This window comes from Myotis daubentonii, chromosome 6, assembly GCF_963259705.1.
Source record: "Myotis daubentonii chromosome 6, mMyoDau2.1, whole genome shotgun sequence".
Lineage (NCBI taxonomy): Eukaryota > Metazoa > Chordata > Mammalia > Chiroptera > Vespertilionidae > Myotis > Myotis daubentonii.
This window is the reverse complement of record NC_081845.1, coordinates 58,300,376-58,324,784: the sequence shown is the minus strand read 5'-3', so window position 1 is coordinate 58,324,784 and position 24,409 is coordinate 58,300,376. Positions and strand designations below refer to the sequence as shown.

At 38.0% G+C, this 24,409-nt stretch overlaps 1 long non-coding RNA gene across 1 annotated transcript in view; it reads left to right on the top strand.

Moving 5' to 3' along the window:
- The first annotated feature begins 3,309 nt into the window (after positions 1 to 3,309).
- LOC132237123 (uncharacterized) overlaps positions 3,310 to 24,409 on the top strand; it is a 97,528-nt gene continuing 76,428 nt past the window's right edge. The window contains exon 1 of the long non-coding RNA XR_009453464.1: positions 3,310 to 3,447. This is a non-coding gene — a long non-coding RNA (uncharacterized LOC132237123). The remainder of the gene's footprint in view (positions 3,448 to 24,409) is intronic.

The window sequence follows — 24,409 nt, the reverse complement described above, 5'->3', positions numbered from 1 at the left end:
CTTTAAATAGCATTTCTATTCCATCACTGTTTTTTTTACTCAATGACTCCAATTATATGTATGTGAGATTGTCTTTGCCTATTTCCTATAGCTGTCACTTTCTTTGATTGTTTTTCTCTCTATTTTATTTTTATTCTATTCACTTTTTATTTCTCAATACACCTTATGTTTTCCATTGATCCTGTTCTCTCATTCACCTTGTAGTTTAGTCTTCATTCCTGAGATGATTTTGTCTTTTTTCTTTCTTTCTTTCTGGAGTTTGCTTAATTCTAACATTCTTTCCTGCTACCTCTTCTGAATTTTTGAGTTTCTATTTGGGGTGGAGTTTTTAATACATGAAAATGTTGATTTAATGATATTTAATTCAATACTCCTACCCTTTATGATCTTTTTTTTAAAGAATAATTTCATAAACATAATTGTTTTTTTTTCATATTTTCCATCTTCTTATAGTAGTCTTTGTGGTAGTTTTCAGCTATTTTATATTTACTTTAAATGTCTTATATTTGTTTTGATTAACAAAAAGTAATTATGTAGACAGGTGTGAGGAGTTTGGTGGTTTACTAGTTTTCTTAGTTCAAGAGCACCCTCTTCTGTTCATATAATGAACTGGAATTTATTTAATGAAGAGAATTGATTTGTCTTTTTATTTGGTCACTCTCTTTTATTTAGTTGGTTCTTTATTTTCCTGCTTCCTTTTGTATTCTTCATCACAAAATTCTTTCAATTTTCCACAAGTGGGACTCTATCAAGATTTTCACCTTAGAACTTTTGAGCCACTACCTTTTGACTTTCATGAGTTAGTGTTCTGATACACAAGGTGTTATTTTTATATATTAAGTATATATATATTATATCACCACTAGATTATCATTGTCTTCTCTTTTCCATTAAAATTCTACCTGTCTGTCTCTCTACTTTGGTGTGTGCTGTAAAGTTGACTTTGCAACTATTTGTTTGTTTGTTTTCTTCTTCTATGTAAGTAAATTTACAATATTTGTCTCCTAGTGATGTTATGCACATGGGTCTGTGTAGTTTTACTTATCTTCTTTATCTGTATAGTATTTGGAAGATATGTGCAGAGTTTGAGATTCAGGTGGCTGCAGTTATTCTTAAATTGTTATGTTTTGTTATGTTTATCAGGATCCTATCCTAGATTTTTTTTTTCTTTTTACTTTTGATCAACTCTAAATGACCTCAATGACTTCTCTTCCTGATAGACTGATGACTATCAAATTTTATTGTATTGCTGGGCTTCACATATTTTATTAATGACCAATAAGGTATATTAACAGGTCACACTACAGTAATTTCCCACTAACATGTTTAAGACTAAATTATCTTTTACTCTTCACCTCATCCCATATCTGCTCCTCCTCCTGTGTCCCTCATGTTAGTAAGTGGTACCATATCATTTTTCCAACATGACCCCTCATAATTACATACGACAGAAAGCTTATAACTCCTGGCCCCAGTTAATCTTTGAGTATTGATTATTCTTCCTCCTAAAGATCTCACAGCTATCTTCCACCACTCTCCAAATTCTTTAGCAGATCACTTCTTGACTGGATTACTATAACAGCTTCCTAGTTGTAAATTCTGCTTCCACTTTTGCTTCTTCCACTCTACAGCCCACATAAGTTTGAGAAAACTTTATTTATGTCACACACACCCTTCAAAATGCTACATTCCCTTCATGAAATAGTCTTGAAACCAAAATGTGGCCTGTTTGAGTCCAAGTTTGTTGTCTCCCAAAATCAAAGAATGAAGTTGCGTACAAAAACAGTCTGTGGACCAAAATTTGAGAGAAGCAAGTCCTGGAAAAGGTGCAGCTGGAGTTTCATGTTGTAGCCAGGCGTAGTTCAGCATCCAAGCAAATTAAAGTCTATTGGTTCATGTGTGGAATCTCACATGGCCATAAATCACGTGGACACAGGGGATGTGCTCCCCTTGCCACAGGAACAACAGAAACCCATTGTGTGCAGGCAAGAAAGTGAGAGAAAGAGAGGGAGAGAGAGGCGCAGTTTATTTGTATACTAGAGACCCGGTGCATGAAATTCATGCACGGGGGTAGGGGGAAACCTTAGCCCGGCCTGAACCCTCTCCAGTCTGGGATCCCTCTCACAATCTGGGACCACTGGCTCCTAACCGCTCGCCTGCCTGCCTGCCTGATTGCCCCTAACCACTTCTGCCTGCCAACCTGATCACCCCCACTGCCCTCCTCGCCGGGATCCGCCTCCTCCACACGAGGTGGCAGAGACACTGGTACCGGCCTTCTCCACGCCGCACAGAGCCGTGGGACTCGCAGGCCTCACCACTCCACGTGGCTGCTGGGCCCCGCCTCTGCTGTGTGCGTGGCCATCTTGTGATGACATTGGGATCAAGGATCACCTAGGCTTTTATTGTTATATATATATATATATATATATACATATATATATATATATATATATATATATATATATATATATGCTTGCTTGTTTCTGATTGGTTCATTCAAAGAATTCTGCCTTAATAACATTCTTGGAATTGGTTTATATACCTCATTGCCTTGTGATTGGTTATCTACAAGCTGCCTGTCTTACTAATATCTATATACTTTAAAGCTTATGTCTCCCACTATGGGCACCTCTTTCCCCACCCAGGTGGATTGTCTTAGTAACTCCGACTAGTTGGATTCCCTGGTTTTATTTCCTCTCCCCCACCCCCCATGGTCCGTCCCTGTCCATCTAACTTTCCTCTGTCTCCTCAGTCTGACTCTGTTAGAATGGTCTAAATCAGCGGTTCTCAACCTGTGGGTCGCGACCCCTGAAAATACATCCTGTATATCAGATATTTACATTACGATTCATAACAGTTGCAAAATTACAGTTATGAAGTAGCAACGAAAATAATTTTATGGTTGGGGGTCACCAGAACATGAGGAACTGTATTAAAGGGTCACGGCATTAGGAAGGTGGTCTGATAACTGCTTATGTGTCTAGAATTCTCTGTTACCAATCCTTGCTCTTACTTCTCTCCTTCCCTATGAAACACAGAGAAACAGAAACACTGTGGCAGATTATAGTCTGTAAATTTTCCACAGCATTAATTCTAGTCCCACATGAAGTTCCAGAGCATACCATTCCCCCTCAAGGGGTGAAGTCTAATTGCCCTCCCCCTAAATACCGCCCAGCCTCAGTGACTCACTGCTAATAAATTAAATGCTGTGGAAGTGAGTCTGCATGACTTCTGATACTAGGTCATAATGTCAGTACAGCTTTAGCCTAGGTTCTCCTAACCCTCTGTCCCTCTCTCTCTCTCAGGACCTGTGCATTTGAAACCTGAGTAAGCAAGTAAGAAACTCAGCTACCATACTGGAGAAACCATGTGAAGATAAAGAATACCAAAGAACCCCAGGTTTTCAAACACAAGAATTTGTGTCTTCCCAATCTAAGCATCAGACATGTGAGTAAATGAACCTTCATATGATCTCAACTCCAACGCTTGAGCCAAAGTTATGGTGAATGGAGCAGACACAAATATTCTCACCAAGCCCTGACTGGACTGCAGATTCATCATAAAATAAATATTGTTATTGTGTAAGGTTTAAAATTTAAACCATGAAGTTTGGTGGTTAGTTACATAGCAATTGAGAAGTAAAACAGGCAATAATACACAACCCAGCTGTATTAAATTATTTTTAATTCCCAGTATTTCTTAGTCTATCTTAATATACCCTGTACTTGGGGACATTCTCATTTTTTCCCCACACCCTGTCCCTTTAGTTAGATAATGCTTTCTTTTCCATCAAGATTCAGCATAGAAATGGCTTTTTCAGCATTAGTCTGGCATACAAATAGCCTTTCCTAATTCTACCAAATTGTGTTGACTAACTGCACGTGCCTCCACAGCATCTATATTTGCTTCGAACAGTAAGTATAATTTGAAATTACATTTAAATTGATTTATTCCTTATAAATCTATATAACCCATTAAGTCTGGGACATCATTATAGCTTTAGAATGTAGCACATTTCATGAGACGAAAATTAAAATAAATTAGATGTGAATTGAGTGAAGACATTCAAATCATGCTTTTCTCAAATACTAGGATAAAAACTATTCCATAAAGTTAATAATAACTGGTAACATCAATGGAATATCTATTACATGTCAATTGCTAACCAAAGAAACCAAAGAAAAAGTTAACAATAGCTGGTATTATCAAAGGAACATCTACTACATGTCAGTTGTCATGCAGAACACTTCATAAGCACTATCTCATTTTAATCACTATACAACCCTATAAGAAGTGACAGAGTTACAAGTACAGTCTTGGTTTAAATCACAGCTTCACTCAACTTTTCTAGCCATGAAGCAGTAATCAAGTTAGTTGAACTCTCAAAGTCAACGCCATGCTCTTAAATAATTTATACCTGTTTTTATTCAAGACACACATGGGATGATCAGAGAGGTGAGAAATATCAGGTGCAATATCAGAACTAAGTTTTTACATACTTCAGGTGATGAACACATTGGGAATATTTGCTTTACATAAATATTTCCTGGGGATCACCAGGTGCTCTCTATTTAATGTGAGTTAAAATAGTCTGGCACACAAATGGCCAATAAACACATGCAAAAAAATACTCTACATCAAGTAAAAGTGCAAATTAAAGCCAAAATGAGATACTATTACACACCAACCTGAATGACTAAAACTTAAAAGACTGATGACACCAAATGTTAATAAGAATTTGGAACTACCAGAATTCACAAAAATTTATAGTAGGAATGTAAATGGTTACTATCCAGGAATAAAAAAGAATGAGCTACTGATACAAATAACATGGACGAATCTCCGAAACATTTTGATGATTAAAAGGAGCTATTATGGGCTGAATTGTGTCCCTCCCAAATTCATATATTGAATTCCTAAACCCTAGTACCTTCAGTATGTGGCTGTATTTGGAGATAGAGCTTTAAAAGGTAAATAAGGTAAAATGAGGACATATGGATGGGACTTAATGCAATATGCTGGTGTCCATATAAGAAGACGATAATAAGACACAGACAAAACAGTGGCAAAGAGACAACCATGTGAGGACACAGAATGTAGTCATTTGCAAGCCAAGGAAAGAGGGCTCAGAAAAAAAAACAAATCTGCTGACACCTTGATCTTAGACTTTCTGTCTCCAAAACTGTGAGAAAATACATTTCTGTTGTTTACACCATCAGCCTATGGTAATTTTTATGGCTGCCCTAGCAAACTAAAACAAAAGGCTTACACAAAAGAATACATTTAATATTATTGCAACTATTTGAAATTCCAGAATCAGCAAAACTCTTTTGTGATAAAAAAAAAAGTTGCCTCTGAAGAGGGGACTAGAGCATTAACTAATTAGGAAGGGACATGCCAGAAGTTTCTGGGATGATGATAAAGAGGATTGGGTTATACAAGTGTATGCATTTATCAAAATTCATGAATGTGTACTTAAGAATTGTGCATTTCACTTCATATAAATGCTACATCAAAAGAGAGAAAACACTGTAAACAATCAGTGGGACCCACCTCTGACATTAGAAGCCATACTGTTCCCATTTCTTCCTCTACAGTTATAAACCCAAGCACCAGTGGTGCTACTGTATTTTGTACTTTCACTTGGAAGTTTGCTAAAACCCATCAAAGTGAAATTTACTGGCTGACATGCCTCTGCTATGCTCATTAGCCAAGAGAGATTGTTGAAGCTGTGTGGAGAGACTTATCTTTTTATTCCCTGAGTAGGAAAAAGAAACTCAGTTGCACCATTGGCCAAAAGTCTTTTTTTGATCCTCAGCCGAAATAAATTTGATGGATTGAAAAACATAAGTCTTTAATATCAGGGCACTGAGTTGAACATTACTGGACTGAGAGGGGCTAATTCTCAAAAGTTTTTGAGGAGGAAGGAAATAGAAATTTGCAGCTATATCTGTTCATGGTGAGTGGTCCTGGCTTCTTTCCGTTATAAAATGAAGGAGCTTCTGGACTGGTTCAAAGTTCAGGTACATTTTGTTTAAAGGGGAAGAAAAACTCCAGTGTTCTACCTGTGTCCTCCTGCCTATGGATTGTCTAGCCTGAAATCTAGACACTAATGTTCTACTTGTTGAGAAAGTCTACCCTTTGTGCCTTCTTAGAAGATTCATATTAATTTCTCAAATTGCCTTAAGACATCAGCTACATAATCTCCTTGGCATTTTGACTGTTTTTGACCCAGATATCCAGTTTATTTTATTTGCCTCTTAGTGAGTCAAATATTTTTTATATCACTGAGCCTTCTCATTCAACTAGAGGATGTGGGTGGGAAGCTACATTTAAGGATAGCCCATGGACTTACAGCTCTACAAATCTAGTCTTAGAAGAGGGGAAACAAACACTGGTCCTCAATCTATGAGATTTGAGATGAGGCATACTATAGGATCCTTGATTATATATTTAGAGTCCTTCTCATAATTGTCAACTTTTGTGATAAACCTGAAAAAAAAATTGTCTGGCTTTCAACACAATGCCACTTCTGAAAAAATCAATTACTGTTTGAACTCCTCACTTTTCTCCTATTTATTTTCATATATATATATATTTTACTAGAATTGGCTAGATCTTCAGTATGATATTTAGATGAAGGCTACTCTAAGCCTGTTGGATTATCCCAATTTCCATACCATTGAGCTGTGACAACCAACACCTAGTTCTAATTTCAAATACTCTTTATAAGGTTCCCCCCAAATGCTCATCCTCATTCTTGTAGGCCCCATATGTCTATAAAGTGATTTTTAGATTCACTTGTTGATAGATGTGTATTTGTTGTTCATAATTTGTATCTTTACATTTTTCTTCTTCGTCCTCTTCTTAAAGAACACCTTTCAGCATTTCATATAATCCTGGTTTGGTGGTGATGAACTCCTTTAGCTTTTTCTTATCTGTGAAGCTCTTTATCTGACCTTCAATTCTGAATGATAGCTTTGATGGGTAAAGTAATCTTGGTTGTAGGTTCTTGCTATTCATCACTTTGAATATTTCTTGCCTCTCCCTTCTGGCTTGCATAGTTTCTGTTGAGAAATCAGCTGACAATTGTATGGGTACTCCCTTGTGGGTAACTGACTTTTTCTCTTGCTGCTTTTAAGATTCTCTCTTTGCCTTTTGCTCTTAGAATTTTAATTATGATTTGTCTTGGTGTGGTCCTCTTTGGATTCCTTTTGCTTGGGGTTCTCTGTGCTTCCTGGACTTGTAAGTCTATTTCTTTCACCAGGTGGGGGAAGTTTTCTGTCATTATTTCTTCAAATAGGTTTTCAATATCTTGCTCTCTCTCTTCTTCTGCCACCCCCATAATTCAGATGTTCGTACACTTGAAGTTGTCCCAGAGGCTCCTTATACTATCTTCATATTTTTGGATTCTTTTTTCTTTTTGTTTTTCTGGTTGGGTGTTTTTTACTTCTTCGTACTTCAAATCTTTGACTTGATTCTTGCGATCCTCTAGTCTGCTGTTGGAACTCTGTCTAATATTCTTTATTTCAGTCAGTGTATGCTTAATTTCTAGTTGGTCCTTTTTCATATCCTCGAGGATCTCACTAAACTTATTGAGGGTCTCACTAAATTACTGGCGGTTTCTAGAAAATTCTTAAAAAACCTTATAACCGTGGTTTTAAACTCTATATCCAGTAGTTTGCTTTCCTCCATTTTTGTCATTTGTGACCTGTTTCTTCGTCTCCGCATTTTTTATGCTTCCCTGTGTTGATAGAGTGGCTTTCTGTGCTAGGTGTCCTATAGGGCCCAGTGGCTCAGCCTCCCCAATTACCTGAGGAGGACACTCTTGGTGCACCCCTTTGTGGGCTTTGTGCACAATATTGTTGTAGTTAAGCCTTGATTGTTGTTGGTATCAGTGGGAGGAATTGACCTCCAGGCCAATTGGCTGTGAGAATCAGCTCTGTCTACAGTGGGAGAACTTCTGTGCTGGAGACACCCTTATGGGGCAATACTTGCTTCAGTGGGGCTTTGGTGCTCACTGAGTCTGCCCCCTGAGTGTGTCCCTTATGGATCTGAGGAGTTGTAATCTGGATGGTCCCACTCTGACCACTGGGTACACTGGCTCTTGGATCTCTAAGGAGGTGCTAATTTAGCCTCTGCCTGGACTACCCAGCAGGAGCTATGGAGAGATCTGCAGATTCCTCTTCTTTGTTTTGGGTTTGGAGGTGCCCAGATGAGGCCCAGCTGTGAAGCAATGCAAGCTGCTGTGGGCCCTTGGGCCTTCTTTTGGAAATTCTGGGTCTCTCTGACCCAGCTGCAATTTGTTAGGTTATTTTTCAGTTTGCAAAGGTCCAGGCCTCTCATATGCAAAAGCCTCTGGGCACAGCTTGGGTAGGGCAGAGTCTCAGGGGATCAACAGGGTAGAGCAAGCACCAATGGCTGATCGTCAGTCCTACCACGTCTCAGTGTCCCTTGGTAATTGCTGCAAGCACCTCTGAGAGAAAACCGCCCTCAAGTTCTGACCAATGCCAGACAGCCCAGTTTCACCCCGTATGAGTCTGGGTCCCCAGAGACTTGCCCAGAACTGGAGTTCAGAGCAGTCGTGAGCTTGAGACTCCCTCCTGATTGAAAAAGACAACCATGTCCTCTGTTGCCAGCCCTTTCCATGTGCACCTCCATACCTCTGCACTTTACTTCTGCACTTCCTCTGAGTCTCAGTGTGCTTTTCTCTTTCCTTCTAGTTGTAGAATTTCCACTCAGCCAGCCTTTCTGTGGTTCTGGATGATGTCCGTTTTGACTTTTAGTTGTATTTTTGAAGTTGTTGTGCGATGCAGCAATTTCCGGTGTTTACCTATGCCGCCATCTTGGTTTCTCTCTCTTATTTTTTTTCATCGAGCTTCTTTCTGATTGGTTATTCTCTACTTCACATAGACTTTCATTCTCTCTCCCCATGTACAGATTATAAACAATTGATGCCTAAGCTAACTCATTTTCAAATCTTTCTGTTGCTTAGATGCCATGAAATGTGAAGCCCGTTAATTCCCCCCAATAAAATAACTGCTATGATGTTTTATCTCACCCCAAATCAACAGCTCCTAAAAAAATTTTCAGAAATCATAATGAGTCAAACATTAACCCAATAACTATAGGACTTTATATTCCAAGCCCCAAGAAGTATGGATATTCTTTAAGCCTGATGATATTGTTGGTCACATATTTTTAGTGATTAAATATTGTTTCTCACAATATGGCAATATGGAAAACAAATGAAAATATCTCAATCTCTGAAGTGTCCATAAAAATAATTCTGCCATGTCCAATCTCTCAGACCCTTTAAAATTCAAGATAATAGAAAAACTATAATTTGGCACACCAAATTTTAATTAACCTCAAAAAGGAAGCTTTTAAGCTACTGAATCTTTATGATAAAATCATATGCTTCTCAATCTAATTTCCAGAAGACATTAATGTGATAAGTCACCGTGTGTGTGCTGATTTATGAGATACAATTATTTTTTGTGTGGAATCAATTTAATAGATAACTGAAGATTATATTAGCCAAATATCCATTAGATAATATTACATTTCTAAAAGGTATTAAAAGCTTTGTCAGTGATTCATCCAAGTTTTCATCTATAGGAAATCTAAATTTATTTGATCACTCTTCCCATACCCTCTCCAGGCCTTTCTCTGTAGTGTTAGATGAAAAAGGAACATAAGTTGTGAAACTCATTCATTATCATAACTTATAATGTTAAATACAATGTCTGTATTAATCTAAATGTAATTTCACATATATTTAAGGGTTCAGCATATTAAATATTCAAAATCAGCCTATTACAGTATTCTCACCAAAAGTGCTATAACATGAAATGATTTCCTTCTAAAACCTAATCAGAACTTCATCAACACTGCTGAAACTGTCACCACATATTTAATAGGGCAAGCATTATAACAGAGATAAACTGGCTAGGGTGGAATGACAGTTTCTACCACTAATGATTAATAACAACTAAAAAAGAATTGAAAGCACTTTATTCACCATCATCTTGGGGGGTAGTTTCTTTTAAATGCACAGATAGAAGATAGGCCGAAACTACTGTTGACCATATCAATTCTGAGGAAATAAAATTGGTTCTCCTATGTCTTTTTTTTTCTTTTTTCTTTTTTTTAATCTTTAATTTCTTTATTGGTTAAGGTATTACAAATGTGTCCTCATCCCCCCCCCATTAACCCCAACCTCCCCAACCCCTCATGCTCTCATCCCCCTGATGTCTGTGTCCATTGGTTTGGCTTATATGTAGGCATACAAGTCTTTGGTTGATCTCTTCCCCTTACGCCCTCCCTCCCCTACTTTCCCTCTGGGGATTGACAGTCTGATCACTGTTTCTCTGTCTCTGGATCTGTCTCTGTTCATTAGTCTATGTTGTTCTCTATATTCCACAAATGAGTGAGATCATGTGGTATTTATCTTTCTCTAACTGACTTATTTCACTTAGCATAATGCTCTCCAGTTCAATCCATGCTGTTGCAAATGGCAAGAATTCCTTCTTTTTTACCACTGCGTAGTATTCCATGGTGTATACCACAGTTTTTTAATCCACTCATCTGCTGAGGGGCACTTAGGCTGTTTCCAAATCTTAGCTATGGTGAATTGTGCTGTTATGAACATAGGGGTGCATATATCCTTTCTGATTGGTGTTTCTGGCTTCTTGGGATATATTCCTAGAAGTGAGATCACTGGGTCAAATGGGAGTTCCATTTTTAGTTTTTTGAGGAAAATCCATACTGTTCTCCACAGTGGCTGCACCAGTCTGCATTCCCACCAGCAGTACAGAAAGGCTCCTTTTTCTCCACATCCTCTCCAACAATTGTTGTTTGTTGATTTGTTGATGATAGCCATTCTGACAGGTGTGAGGTGATACCGCATTGTCGTTTTGATTTGCATCTCTCGTATAATTAGTGACTTTGAGCATGTTTTCATATGTCTTTCGGCCTTCTGTATGTCTTCTTTCGAAAAGTGTCTATTTAGGTCCATTGCTCATTTTTTTATTGGATTGTTTATCTTCCTTTTGTTAAGTTGTATGAGTTCCCTGTAAATGTTGGAGATTAAACCCCTATCAGTGATATCATTGGCAAATATGTTCTCCCATGCAGTGGACTTTCTTGTTGTTTTGTTGATGGTTTCCTTTGCTGTGCAAAAGCTTTTTATTTTGATGTATTCCCATTTCTTTATTTTCTCTTTAGTTTCCATTGCCCTAGGAGCAGTATCAGAGAAGAAATTCCTTCAGCATATGTTTGCGATTTCGCTGCCTGTGGATTCCTTTAGTATTTTTATGGTTTCCCGTCTTACGTTTAAGTCCTTTATCCATTTTGAGTTTATTTTTGTGTATGGTGTGAGTTGGTGGCTTAGTTTCATCTTTTTGCATGTATCTGTCCAATATTCCCAACACCATTTATTGAAGAGACTGTCTTGACTCCATGGTAGGCTCTTGTCTCCTTTGTCGAATATTAATTGGGCATAGTGGTTTGGGTCGATTTCTGGGTTCTCTATTCTATTCCATTGATCTATATGTCTGTTCTTGTGCCAGTACCAAGCTGTTTTAAGTACAGTGGCTTTGTAATACAGTTTGATATCTGGTATTGAGATCCCACCTACTATGTTCTTCTTTCTCAGGATTGCTGCAGCTATTCGAGGTCTTTTTTTTATTCTAGATGAATTTTTGAAACGTTCGTTCTAGATCTGTGAAATATGCCGTTGGTATTTTAATGAGGATTGCATTGAATCTATAGATTGCTTTGGGTAGTATGGACATTTTGATGATGTTGATTCTACCAATCCATGACACAGTATGTTCTTCCATCTGTTTATGTCTTCCTCTATCTCTTTTTTCAGTGTCCTGTAGTTTTTTGCATATAAGTCTTTTACCTCCTTAGTTCAGTTTATTCCTAGGTATCTTATTTTTTTAGTGCGATGGTAAATGGGATTGCTTTTTTAGTCTCACTTTCTGTAAGTTCACTATTGGTATAAAGAAAAGCCTTAGATTTTTTTGCATTAATTTTGTATCCTGCTACATTGCCGAATTCATTTATTAAGTATAATAATTTTTTGAAGCAGTCTTTAGGGTTTTCTATGTACAGTATCATGTCATCTGCAAATAAGGACAGTTTTACTTCTTCTTTTCCAATTTGGATGCCTTTTATTTCTTCTTCTTGTCTGATTGCAATGGGTAGTAATTCCAGTACTATGTTGAACAGAAGTGGTGAGAAGGGGCATCCCTGTCTTGTTCCTCTTCTTAGGGAAAATGGTTTTAGTTTATGACCATTGAGTATGATGCTGGCTGTAGGTTTGTCATATATGGCTTTTATTATGTTGAATTTTGATCCTTCTATTCCTACCTTGCTGAGAGTTTTTATCAAGAAAGGGTTTTGGATTTTGTCAAATGTTTTTTCTGCATCAATTGATATGACTATGTGTTTTTTTTCTTTCAGTTTGTTTATGTGATGTATCACGTTTATTGATTTGCGGATATTGTAGCATCCTTGCATCCCCGGGATGAATCCTACTTGGTCATGGTGTATGATCTTTCTGATGTATTGCTCGATCCGATTTGCTAGAATTTTGTTGAGTATTTTGGCATCTATGTTCATAAGGGATATTGGCCTATAATTCTCTTTCATTGTGTTGTCTCTATCTGGTTTTGGTATTAGGGTGATGCTGGCTTCATAGAATGAGCTGGGAAGTGTTCCTTCTTGAATTTTTTGGAATAGTCTGAGGAGGATAGGTTTTAGTTCTTCCTTGAATGTTTGGTAAAACTCCCCTGTGAAGCCGTCTGGCCCCGGGCTTTTGTTTGCTGGGAGCATTTTGATGACTGCTTCAATTTCTTCCATAGTTATTGGCCTATTAAGATTTTTAGAGTCTTCTGGATTGAGTTTTGGAAGATTGTATTTTTCTAGGAATATGTCCATTTCCTCCAGGTTGTCTAGTTTGTTGGAGTAGAGTTGTTCACAGTATTTTTTAACAATTCTTTGAATTTCTGTGGGGTCTGTTGTTATTTCGCCTCTTTCATTTCTGATTTTGTTTATTTGAGTCCTCTCTCTCTGCTTCTTGTTGAGCCTGGCTAGAGGCTTATCAATCTTGTTTATCCTTTCAAAGAACCAGCTCTTGGTTTCATTGATCTTTTGTATTATTTTTTTGGTCTCTATGTCATTTATTTCTGCTCTGATCTTTATTATCTCCTTTCTTCTGCTCACTCTGGGCTTTTCTTGTTGCTCTCTTTCTAATTCTTTTGAATTGTAGAGTTAGATGATTTACTATCATTTTTTCTTGTTTTTTGAGGTAGGCCTGTAGAGTTATAAACTTCCCTCTCAGGACTGCTTTCATTGTGTCCCATAGATTTTAGATTGTTGTGCTTTTATTGTCATTAGTTTTCAGGGTGTTTTTAATTTCTTTTTTGATCTCATTGGTAACCCAATCATTATTTAGTAGCATGCTATTCATCTTCCAAGTATTTGAGATTTTTGGATTGTTTTTATTGTAGTTTATTTCTAATATTATGCCATTGTGGTCTGAGAAGATGCTTGGTATGATTTCAATCTTCTTGAATGTGGGCAGACTTTGCTTCTGACCCAATATGTGGTCTATTTTTTAAAACGTCCCATGTGCACTTGAGAAGAACGTATATTCCGTTGCTTTGGAGTGAAATCTTCTAAACATATCAATTAAGTCCATCTGATCTAGTGAGTCACTGAGGATTGCTGTTTCTTTGCTGATTTTTTATCTAGAGGATTTATCCAGTGATGTCAGTGGTGTATTTAAGTCTCCTACTATGATTGTATTGTTGTCGATCTCTCCCTTGATATCTTCCAGGAGTTTTTTTTATGTATTTTGGTGCTCCTGCATTGGGTGCATATATGTTTATCAGGGTTATATCTTCTTGTTGTATATATCCCTTTAGTATTATGAAGTGGCCTTCCTTATCTCTTGTTATGGCCTTCACTTTGAGACCTATTTTGTCAGATATAAGTATTGGTACCCCAGCTTTTTTTTCATTTCCATTTGCCTGAAAGATATTTTTCCATCCCTTCACTTTCAGTCTGTGTGAGTCCCTTGTTCTGAGGTGGGTCTCTTGTAGACAGCATATATATAGGTCATGTCTTTTTATCCATTCAGCCACTTGATGTCTTTTGATTGGAGCCTTTAGTCCATTTACATTTAAAGTTATTATTGAAATATACTTGTTTGTAGTCATTTCTATTTTTGTGCCTGTGTTCTTTCTTACCTTTTTATTTCTTCTTTTTACAGCATTCCCTTTAGCATTTCTTGCATTGCTGGCTTGGTAGTGATAAACTCCCTTAGCCTTTTTTGTCTGCGAAGCTCCTGATTTCCCCTTCAATTTTGATTGGAAGTCTTGCTGGATAGAGTATTCTTGGATTAAGTCCTTTGCTTTGCAACATTTCGTATACCTCCTTCCATTCCCTTCTAGCTTGATGTGTTTCTGTTGAGAAATCATTTGATAATCTGATGGGGGATCCTTTGTAGGTAACTCTCTGTCTCTCTCTTGCAGCCTTTAAGATTCTCTCTTTGTCGTGTACATTTGCCATCGTTATTATGACATGTCTTGGTGTGGGTCTTTTGGGGTTCATCTTGCTTGGGACTCTTTGTACTTGTGTAACTTATTTCTTCCCCATATCTGGGAAGTTTTCTGTCATTATTTCTTCAAATAGATTATCTAATCCTTGCTGCTCTTCTTGTCCTTCTGGCAGCCCTATTATGCATATGTTACTTCATTTCATGTTGTCCCAAAGCTCCCTTAGGCTCTCCTCCTGGTTTTTAATTTTTTTCTCCAGTTGCTGTTCAGATTGAGCTTGTTTCTCTACCTTATCTTCTAACCCACTAATTCGGTCCTCTGCTTCTTCTAGTCTACTGTTGAAACCTTCCATGGTGTTTTTGATTGTAGCTATGTCACTTTTCATTTCTTCCTGATTATTGATTTTCTCATCCATCTGGTGAATGAATTGTACAGCCATTACTCTGAATTCTTTTTCTGTCATGTTGCATGCTTCAATTTCACTAATTTCCTTTCTTGGCAACTCCTCATTTTCTTTCCTCTGGGGATTGTGTCGTCTCCCCATTCTGACTATCTCCAGAAGGTTCAAACGTCGAGTTGCGTGGGCCTGGGTGGTGTGCAGTGGGAGCTTCGCACCACCCTAGTGTCACTGAAGAGCTCTGACACTAAATATGTGTAGTTGTCGTGGGTTGGTGGGAAGCAGGCTTGCTCAGAGTCAGCGTTACCAGCGCTCAGTGTGGACTCGTGTGTGCACTTAGAATCAGGGACTCTGCCTGCACCGTGCTGAAATAGAGACCCCCCTGGAGTGTGTTGAAAATCAGAGCCCCCTAGCATGCGCCAGGAGTCAGAGTTCCCCAAGAATCCAGTATCAGAGTCTCTGTTACTTCACGCAGCCTCACATTGAGAATCAGGGCCCCTGTCTGCGCATGCACCAAGAATTGGAGTCACTGGCTCTTAGTGTGAATGCTCTGGGAATCAGGGATCCCAGGCGCAGGTGATAAGAAACAGAGTCAAGCCCTAACCAGTTTGGCTCAGTGGATAGAGCGTTAGCCTGCAGACTGAAGGGTCCCAGGTTCGATTCCAGTCAAGGGCATGTACCTTAGTTGCTGGCACATCCCCAGTATGGGGTGTGCAGGAGGCAGCTGATCAATGTTTCTCTCTCATCAATGTTTCTAGCTCTCTATCCCTCTTCCTTCCTCTCTATAAAAAATAAATAAAATATATATTTTTTAAAAAGAAATAAACAGAGTCAAGTCACTGGTATTTAGTGCTGCCTCCTGCCCAGAGAATCGGGGTCCCAGAGCCCATGTTGGGGGGAACAAGTTCCCAGTGTTCGCAGGTTCCCAGGCTAAGATTTCTGTAGCCCTTGCTGCGGGGAACAAGTTCCCAGTGTTCGCGGATTCCCAGGCTAATATTTCTGTAGCTCATACTGCGGGGAACAAGTTCCCAATGTTCCCGTGTTCCCAGGCTAAGATTCCTGTAGCAGCACTGAGGCCTGAGCGAGGGGGGGGGGGGGGTCTATCAGTTACTATGGTGCTGCCTGCGAGCCTGCTGCGGGGAGGGGGATGGGCTCTGTTACTCACAGAAATCTGCCGCTGGGATGTTTGGATTCTTGGTGTCCCTGGGTCTGTAGCTGTGGTTGCAGGTCTCTGTCCCCAGTGGCTGCAGGGTCCTGGTTTGCGTTTGAGACCAGACTGGGTGATATTGAGGCTAGGATCCTAGTCTCAAGCAGCTCTGTTTCTCAAGATGGCGTGGTCTCTGTGCCTGCCCTGACCGCCCAGGAGTGTCCGCGCAGGGAGCAGTGCTCCGTAGTCTAAGACTGCCCAGTTTAGCAGCCCCTTAGAAGAACTGCAGAATCTAACTGTCCCTAGCTCATACACACACACACCACACACGTCCACATACTCCTCTATCATTCCCTTGTGCTCTCACACTCTCTCCCTCCCTACCTTCCTGCCAGTTGCATTCTCCGGTTCTCCTGTATCTTGATTTAACAATACCTGTACGAAAAAACACAAGCTCTCCTTTTCCTTTGAGTTTCTCCCCTAAAGCTATTAAATTTATTTTTACTTAAATCATTCAGTGACTCATAAAGTTCATATCTATTTCTGAAAGATGGGTCTGAGCAGAAGGCTTAATAGCTAGTGACAATGATAAGTAAAAATACTTTGGGAAATTATTGCCCTTGGTAAAATGTTTAAAATAGACCTGATTGAAGCATAAATATCCACTGAAAACCAAACAACCCTGGGATATGAAAGCCTGAGCATCAGGATCACAAACATGACAAGCAACAAGAAAACCCAAACAGAAAAGTTCCCATATACCCAATCATTATTAGCTAGAGAATGAACCTACATAGCTTATGTCTAAACAAACATAAAAATCTCTCATTAGTTCAGATCCCAAAGATTCTTGGGAAATACTAGTATACCAACCTTGAAATTTAATTTATTTCAACAGCTTTATTGAGGTGCAATTTATATAGAAAAAAAAAACCTGCACATATTTAATGAATGCAATTTAACATTTAAAAAGTACATATATCATGAAAACTATCACCAGTCAAGGTAACTGGCATATTCTTCACCTCCAAAAGTTTCCTTCTGCCAACTTAGTAATTTTAAATACCAAAAATTTAATCACATTGGGGAATTCAGGTAAATAAAAGTAGTAAGGGGATTATTAGCATTGGTATGGCTTCACAGTTCTTTATATTTTGTAGATTCAAGAAACCTGCTCAGTTCAGGGTAGGGAGAATGTATAACAATAGTGTCTGATCAACTTCATAAAATAAAAATGTCCCCAAATAAAGATCTTATGGTATAGACTTGTTTACTATCTGCCCCACATGGGTAAACAAAGCATTCCCAAGCTAATTTAAACAGTTAATTCTAAGGAGACTGTAAGTATAATTTCCTGCCTGATATCAAAAAGTAAATTCCTTTATTGCTCAAATTTAAGAATAGACAATCTATAAAATTTCTATGAAAGAGTAGTCAATCTGTGAAAATCCAATATCATAATTTTAATTTCATCATGTAAGGTAAATGAAAACACATAAAAAAGAAAACAACAAAAACTGAGATTGCTAGTTAACCTGTTGCCTTCACATAGTTTTAACTAATTACAAAAACAATAGAGCTAATTTCAGAAACAAGCACTTACCTATTCATGTTTTACTTTATAAAACAGAATGAACCTGCCAACTTTGAAGTAGACAGAAAAGAGATTTTGACACACACTATTGTCTGTCCCCCAACTTGGAGATGTACCCTCTCCTTCATCCTGAGAACTGAGCAGGGCTTCTCTGTCCATGTTCAGCCAAATTTCTGAATCACCCAAAATATTAATTTCCTTCCGTTTCCATACTCCCATCCAGTAAATCTATAAAAACACTAAAAAATTATAATGTGCATCAGAGAAATAGACTGAAAGAAAAAAAGGTTCCATCTAATGCCAACGAGCCTCTTTAGAGAACTGCTCTGAGGCTAGGCATTTTGCATGTCACACTGTCCTACTGCTAGAGATCTGAGAACCTACAACTTTTAAGTGGGCAGTGAGTAGCACAAACAGTATTAGGAAAACAGAGGTATTAGGGGGGGGAAGAAGAAAGAGAATAAGAAAAGGAAAAAGAGAGAGACCCTTGAAGCTCAAATGAATGCAATCTTATCCTCCTGAGTCTTAAACGGATACATAAACTTTGGAAACCAAGTTATAATAAAACCAGAAGAAAGTTTTAGAAAATTGTGTGGAGTCCTCATTAAGATGAAGGGAGATATGGTTGATATGATAAAGAAGCAGAAAATAATAAGTATTAAGTAGACTGAGACTTAAAGATCCTATATAATAAAAGCCTAACATGCAAATTGTCTCCTAGACCGGAAGTTGAACCAGGAGTTCACCCAGGGGGCGGGGCTAGCCTGCCAACCACCTGCAGCCCCTCCCTCAGGCCAGCCCCATCCTTGATCACCCCCCACCCCGATCGGGGGTGGGGCTGGCCAGCCAGCCTCCTGCATCCCTTTCCCCTGGCCGGCCCAATTGGCCAAACCCCACCAGTTCATGAATTCATGCACCAGGTCTCTAGTAACAAGATAAAAGAATAAGGTAAGGCTATAACATGTTCAAGTAAGAAAATAGGAAATGAATAAAAAGTAGAGGCAGGAAAAAAACACAGAATTTACACAGTTTAAATCCAGTAATTGAGGGGAATAGATTTGAGAAGCTATTTCAGAATGCAGAGGAGAATAGTAACTATTAAAATATTGAGTCAATATGAAAAGAGAAAAAATGTATCTACTATAAGAATCTAAATCTTCATAAGGAAGGTACAAAAGTAGGAAGAAACAAGAAAGTAGAAACAAAGCAGTAACCAAAATTACAGTGAAAAATAATCTTCCCCAACTAAAACAAAGCCATGTGTGAATATACAACCACCTGTTATATATATATGCAAATAATTATTCAGGTCTCATTCTACAAAGTACACAGTATCAAAAAAGAGCAAAAAGAAGCATCCGCTATATCCTTGCCTTTGTAGGTAATTGGAGAGACAGACAAATAACCACATGAAGAAATATAAAATTACAACCAGGATGATTTTACCTAGTCAGGAGGTCAGAAATGGTTTTCTTAAGGAAGTTATATTTCATAAGAGGTCTGAGAGACAGTGGAAATTAAGCAAGAAACTGGACATTCTCAGGCAGACAGAGTATAAGATATGAAAAGTTCTTTAGCAAAAGGGAGCATAGCATGATGGAAGAACTATAAGAAGGCCAGTCAGACTGGGCCTGAGAGTCGGGAGAAACATATATGAGAAAACAGTGAGGAGGTAGGTAGGAGCTGCTTAGACCATCGGGCACTGTAGGTCAGATACTTCAATCACTTTTTTACCAAGATACTCAGTAAAAGATACTTTTACATCATAATCCAGTACACATACCCATATTTACATATATAGAAATCAATTTGCTAGATCACGAAAGCATTAAAAAACATGAAATAGAACACAATGCAAATAGGACAAATTAGAATATTTTTCTCATAAAAAAATAGGTAATAGTTTGTAAAATCTTTTGTTTAGACTTATGGCATTATATATATTTTATATATGTGTGTGTATATATATATACATACATTTACATATGTATATTTCATGTATATAATGATTTTTATGCTTTTATGATCTAACAAATTAATTTCATGATTCATCAGTGGATTCCCACCTGCAATTTGAAATATTCTGTGATAAATCCAAGTTAGATGTGTGCTAATTCAAGCAGATTTATGAGGTGAACAAATTTGAATTTGGGAAAAACCAATTTCTCTAGCTTCAGTGTGTAGGTTTGTAAAGAAGTAAGCCAGGGGCTCTTATGGTAAGAAGTAACACATAACAGTGTCTTGACTTTGAGTGTAACAGAGGAGAGTAAGAAAGATTTCAGAGATAATTAGGTAATAAATCAACAGCACTTTATGATGAGATAAATATGGACACAATTGTCCAAGATAACTCTTAAGTTGAAATGGGCCTAGAGTAAAATATTGAAAATAAACCAAATAGTGACAAAATTTTGGACTTACAAGAATAAACAAAACCATCTAACAAGAAATCCTCCAGACAACATATTACTAACATAGAAATCAAACTTGGATTGGCTTCAGACTATTCTTTTGCAATGGGAAAGGCCAAAAGGCAATGAACAAATAAACCACAGAATTTAGAAGAAGAAAAAATTGGTGAACTAAAGATGTTATGTTAAGCCAACTTGTCATTCAGGCATGAAGGAAATAGAAAGTTATGATAAATACAGGCATATTGAGAAAAATGTATCATCCACAATCTTGAAAAAAATCACTTGAAGAGATGCTTCTACTGAGAGCTAAATCTAAATTTAAAAATCAAAAGTAAGGAAATCATGGTAAGAAAAAAAGAAAGATTAACAGTTGATATTGAAACCAACTAAAATTAAAATTGAGTTTAAATGGTTATTAAAAATAAAAAAAGAATCTTGAAATAAAAGATGTATAATATAAAAAATAATGAAATTACAACAGTGAGGCAATAAAACACAAATTACATTAAAAGGGAAGATGATTAAAAGCATGCTAAATTCCTCGCCTAACATGGAAAAAATGACTCAGAAGATGCAATTGCACTAGATTTTGAAAATTAAAAAAGAAAACCTGGGCCATATTTTTTAATAAATATAATCATAGACACAAGTCAAATGTAAAACACAATGTAAATCTTCAAAATCACTATATTTTAAATTTTACAACAATATAAAAACTAGTTTAAAATACTAAAACCCAGGAAAAGAGAATGGTTGCATTAAAAAAAACTATAGGAACATAACAAAAACTTAACACAAGACAGAAAACATCAAATATATCATATAAAAATAAAAAAGTTGAAGCTCCCAAGGTAAGACAAGTATTTTAGGTTGTTTCAAATTCAATTATAAATTCCTTACAAACTAGGTGCAGTTTACCATGAGATCTTTTAAGTATCCAAGTTATAAAGATCAACAAATCTCATGTTACACAGATTACTTTAAAAAAGTCTTTCAATAAATTTTCTGAAGCCAACAAAATTCTTGTGATATAGTTTAATGTATCGACATTTGTTAATGTGTCAAGACACATTACTTGAAAAACACTGATTTAGAAAATAATGAGAATGAAAATAAAAATAGAAACTTTGGATATGACCAAATTTATTCATGAGGGCAATTATTTAAACTTAAAAAGTCAGAAGAAAAACAGAACCTTAGAAAAGTTGGAAGAAATAAAATTTAGAATAATTAAAATAATTGAATAAATTTGGAAAATAATAGAAATTGATTTTAAAATTCAAATGTTGGTTCTTTGTAAAAATAGTACCATTTGCTATATTTAGCAAAAGATAAAAAACAAACATAATTAGTAATGTTAAAACAAATATAATAAAAAATGAGAACATTTAGAATTATGAGAATACCTTATATAAATATTCTATTCAAATTTTTATACAAATATTTTTGAAACAGAAATTCTAAACATTTTACGTAATGCACAGTCTACAATAAAATATATATGATCAAGATGACTCAATAGGAATAAAATATCTTAATAGCTCCATAACTATTTACATTACTTCTAAAATTAGAATTATCTTAAGGAAGGCTCTAGAATTCAATGGTTGTATAAGTGAGATCCTTCAAGTGTCAGGGAACAGATATTTTCCATGCTCTATAAAGCATTTTAGAGTATTTAAAAGTGTAAAATACTCTATTTTTGAAACATTTAGTGAAACCAGTACATTCCCAATATCAAAATTTTGACAAAATATAAGAGATAAAGATGTAAAGAGAAAAAGCTACCCACAATTTTGGTTAAAATACTGGGTGGTGCGGGGAGGTGAGGAGGGAATCCTAACTAACTAAATATGAACAGAGCATTAGCAAACACCATCTCAGATAGTGGGAAAGGATAATTTGTCAACAAAGAGTGTTGAGAATCAGGCTCATTTTGAAACAACATAAATTATATCTCAGCATATAGCAAAGTTAACACTCCAAATGGTTAAAGTGAAAGAGGTGAAACTAGAAAAGAACTAGAAGAAAATTTAGAAACACATTCACAGAATTTTGGAGTGGGTAAGGCACTTATAAGTATATTAATATAAATTGTATAAATGTCTTAACACTATGCTGTACACCTGAAACTAATTCTATATAATAAAAGGCTAGTATGCAAATAGACCGGATGGCAGAACGACTGGTCACTATGATGTGCACTGACCACCAGGGGACAGACGCTCAACACAGGAGCTGCCCCCTGGTGGTCAGTGTGCTCCCACAGGGGGAGCACTGCTCAGCCAGAAGCCCTGAGCCAGGCTCCCGGCTGGCGAGTGCAGTGTCAGTCGGACATCCCTGAGGACTTATGGACAACAAGAGGGCACAAGCCAGGCTGAGGAACCCCCACCCCCGAAGGCATGAATTTTGTGCACCGGGCCTCTAGTATAAAATAGTATTGAATGTCAACTGTAATTTTAAAAAAATGAAAAATAAAAAGAAGTATAGTAACAAAGAAGGAAACATAAAAATCTTACTAGTAGGACTTGGTACTTTATCCTTTTAGTTATATTTTTTCTCTTCACTAAAGTTATATCCTTCTGACTGGGATAATTATATTATAAATAACTGAATCTGAGGTGAAAGACATCATAGGCAAAAAAGCAAAGAACAAAATCATAATGGAACAGATCAACTAAATAGAAATTAAGGCTTCCAATACCAAAAGATTAAAAGACAACACAAAGAGTGTTGAGAATCAGGCTCATTTTGAAACAAAATAAATTATATCTCAAAATAAATTATATTTCATATAATATGAAAAATTTGCAACAGATATCACAGTTATCTTTCATAAAGTAAATTTCCAAACAACCAAGAAGCATTTGAATTACAACTTATCCACATAAAGAATTATTAGCTATTAGAATCCTTTTATGGGGAAATTATCATGATTTACTGTTAAACAGAAAACTAATATAAAACTATACTAGTATATCTATACTAGAGGCCTGGTGCACAGATTCATGCACTGGTGGGCGTGGCCTGCAGGGATCGGCCTGCTGTGGGAGTGCCGTTCATCCCGGTCAGCCTAGTGGCACTCCCACTGTGGGAGCACACTGACCACCAGGGGGCAGCTACTGTGTTGAGCAGTTGTTCTGGTTGTTCCGCCGTTGTTCAGTCACTGGGCTTTTATATATAGACTAGAGGCCCGGTGCACAAAAATTTGTGCACTTGGGGGGGGAGAGAGGGGGTCCCTCAGCATGGCCTGTGCCTTTTCGCAGTCTGGGACCCCTCGGGGGTGACCACTTGCTGGCTTAGGCCTGCTCCCTGGGGGATTGGGCCTAAGATGGCAATCAGACATCCCTCTGGCAGCCCAGCAGCCCTCAGGGGATGTCCACTTGCCAGCAGGGAGCAGACCTAAGCTGCAGTCGGACATCCTTAGGGCTGCTGAGGAGGCAGGAGAGGCTCCCACCACCACTGCTGTACTGGCAGCCATCAGCCTGGCTTGTGGCTGAGCAGAGCTTCCCCATGTGGGAGCGCACTGACCACCAGGGGGCAGCTCCTGTATTGAGCGTCTGCCCCCTGGTGGTCAGTGTGTGTCATAGTGACCAGTCATTCCCAGTCTTTCTGCTGTTAGGGTCAGTTTGCATATTACCCTTTTACTATATAGGATAGAGGCCTGGTGCATGGGAGGGGGCCGGCTGGTTTGCTCTGAAGTGTGTCCCAGATCAGGGTGGGGGTCCCCATTGGGGTGGCTGGCCAGCCTGGATGACGGTCTGATGGCTGTTTGCAGCTGGTCACACCCCTTCAGGGTGGGTGTCCCCACTGGGGTGCCTGGCCAGCCTGGATGAGGGGCTGATGGCTGTTTGCAGCTGGTCACACCCCCTTCAGCATGGGGGTCCCCACTGGGGTGCCTGGCCAGTCTGGGTGAGGGGCTGAGGGCCGTTTTCAGGCTGGCGGGTGACTGAAACTCCCAGCCTCTTTTTTTCTTCTTTTTTTTTCTTCTGGGATTTATTTACCTTCTATGGCTGTCACTGGAGCTGAGAGCCGGCTCCCGCTCTGAGGCCGTGGCTGGCTGAAAGCAGGTATCTGGGTTTGTTTAGATTCTATAATTGAAACTCTGTTACCATCACTGGCGCTCTAAGCTCTGAGCCTGCTGCCTGCTGAAAGCAGGTTTCTGGAGTTTGTTTTGCTTCTATAATTACAACATTGTTGCACCTGGAGGTCAGAGCTGGGCTGCGGCAGGCGGGGAACCTTGGCTTCCTCTGTCACTGGAGCAAGCAAGCCTTATGTTCGCTT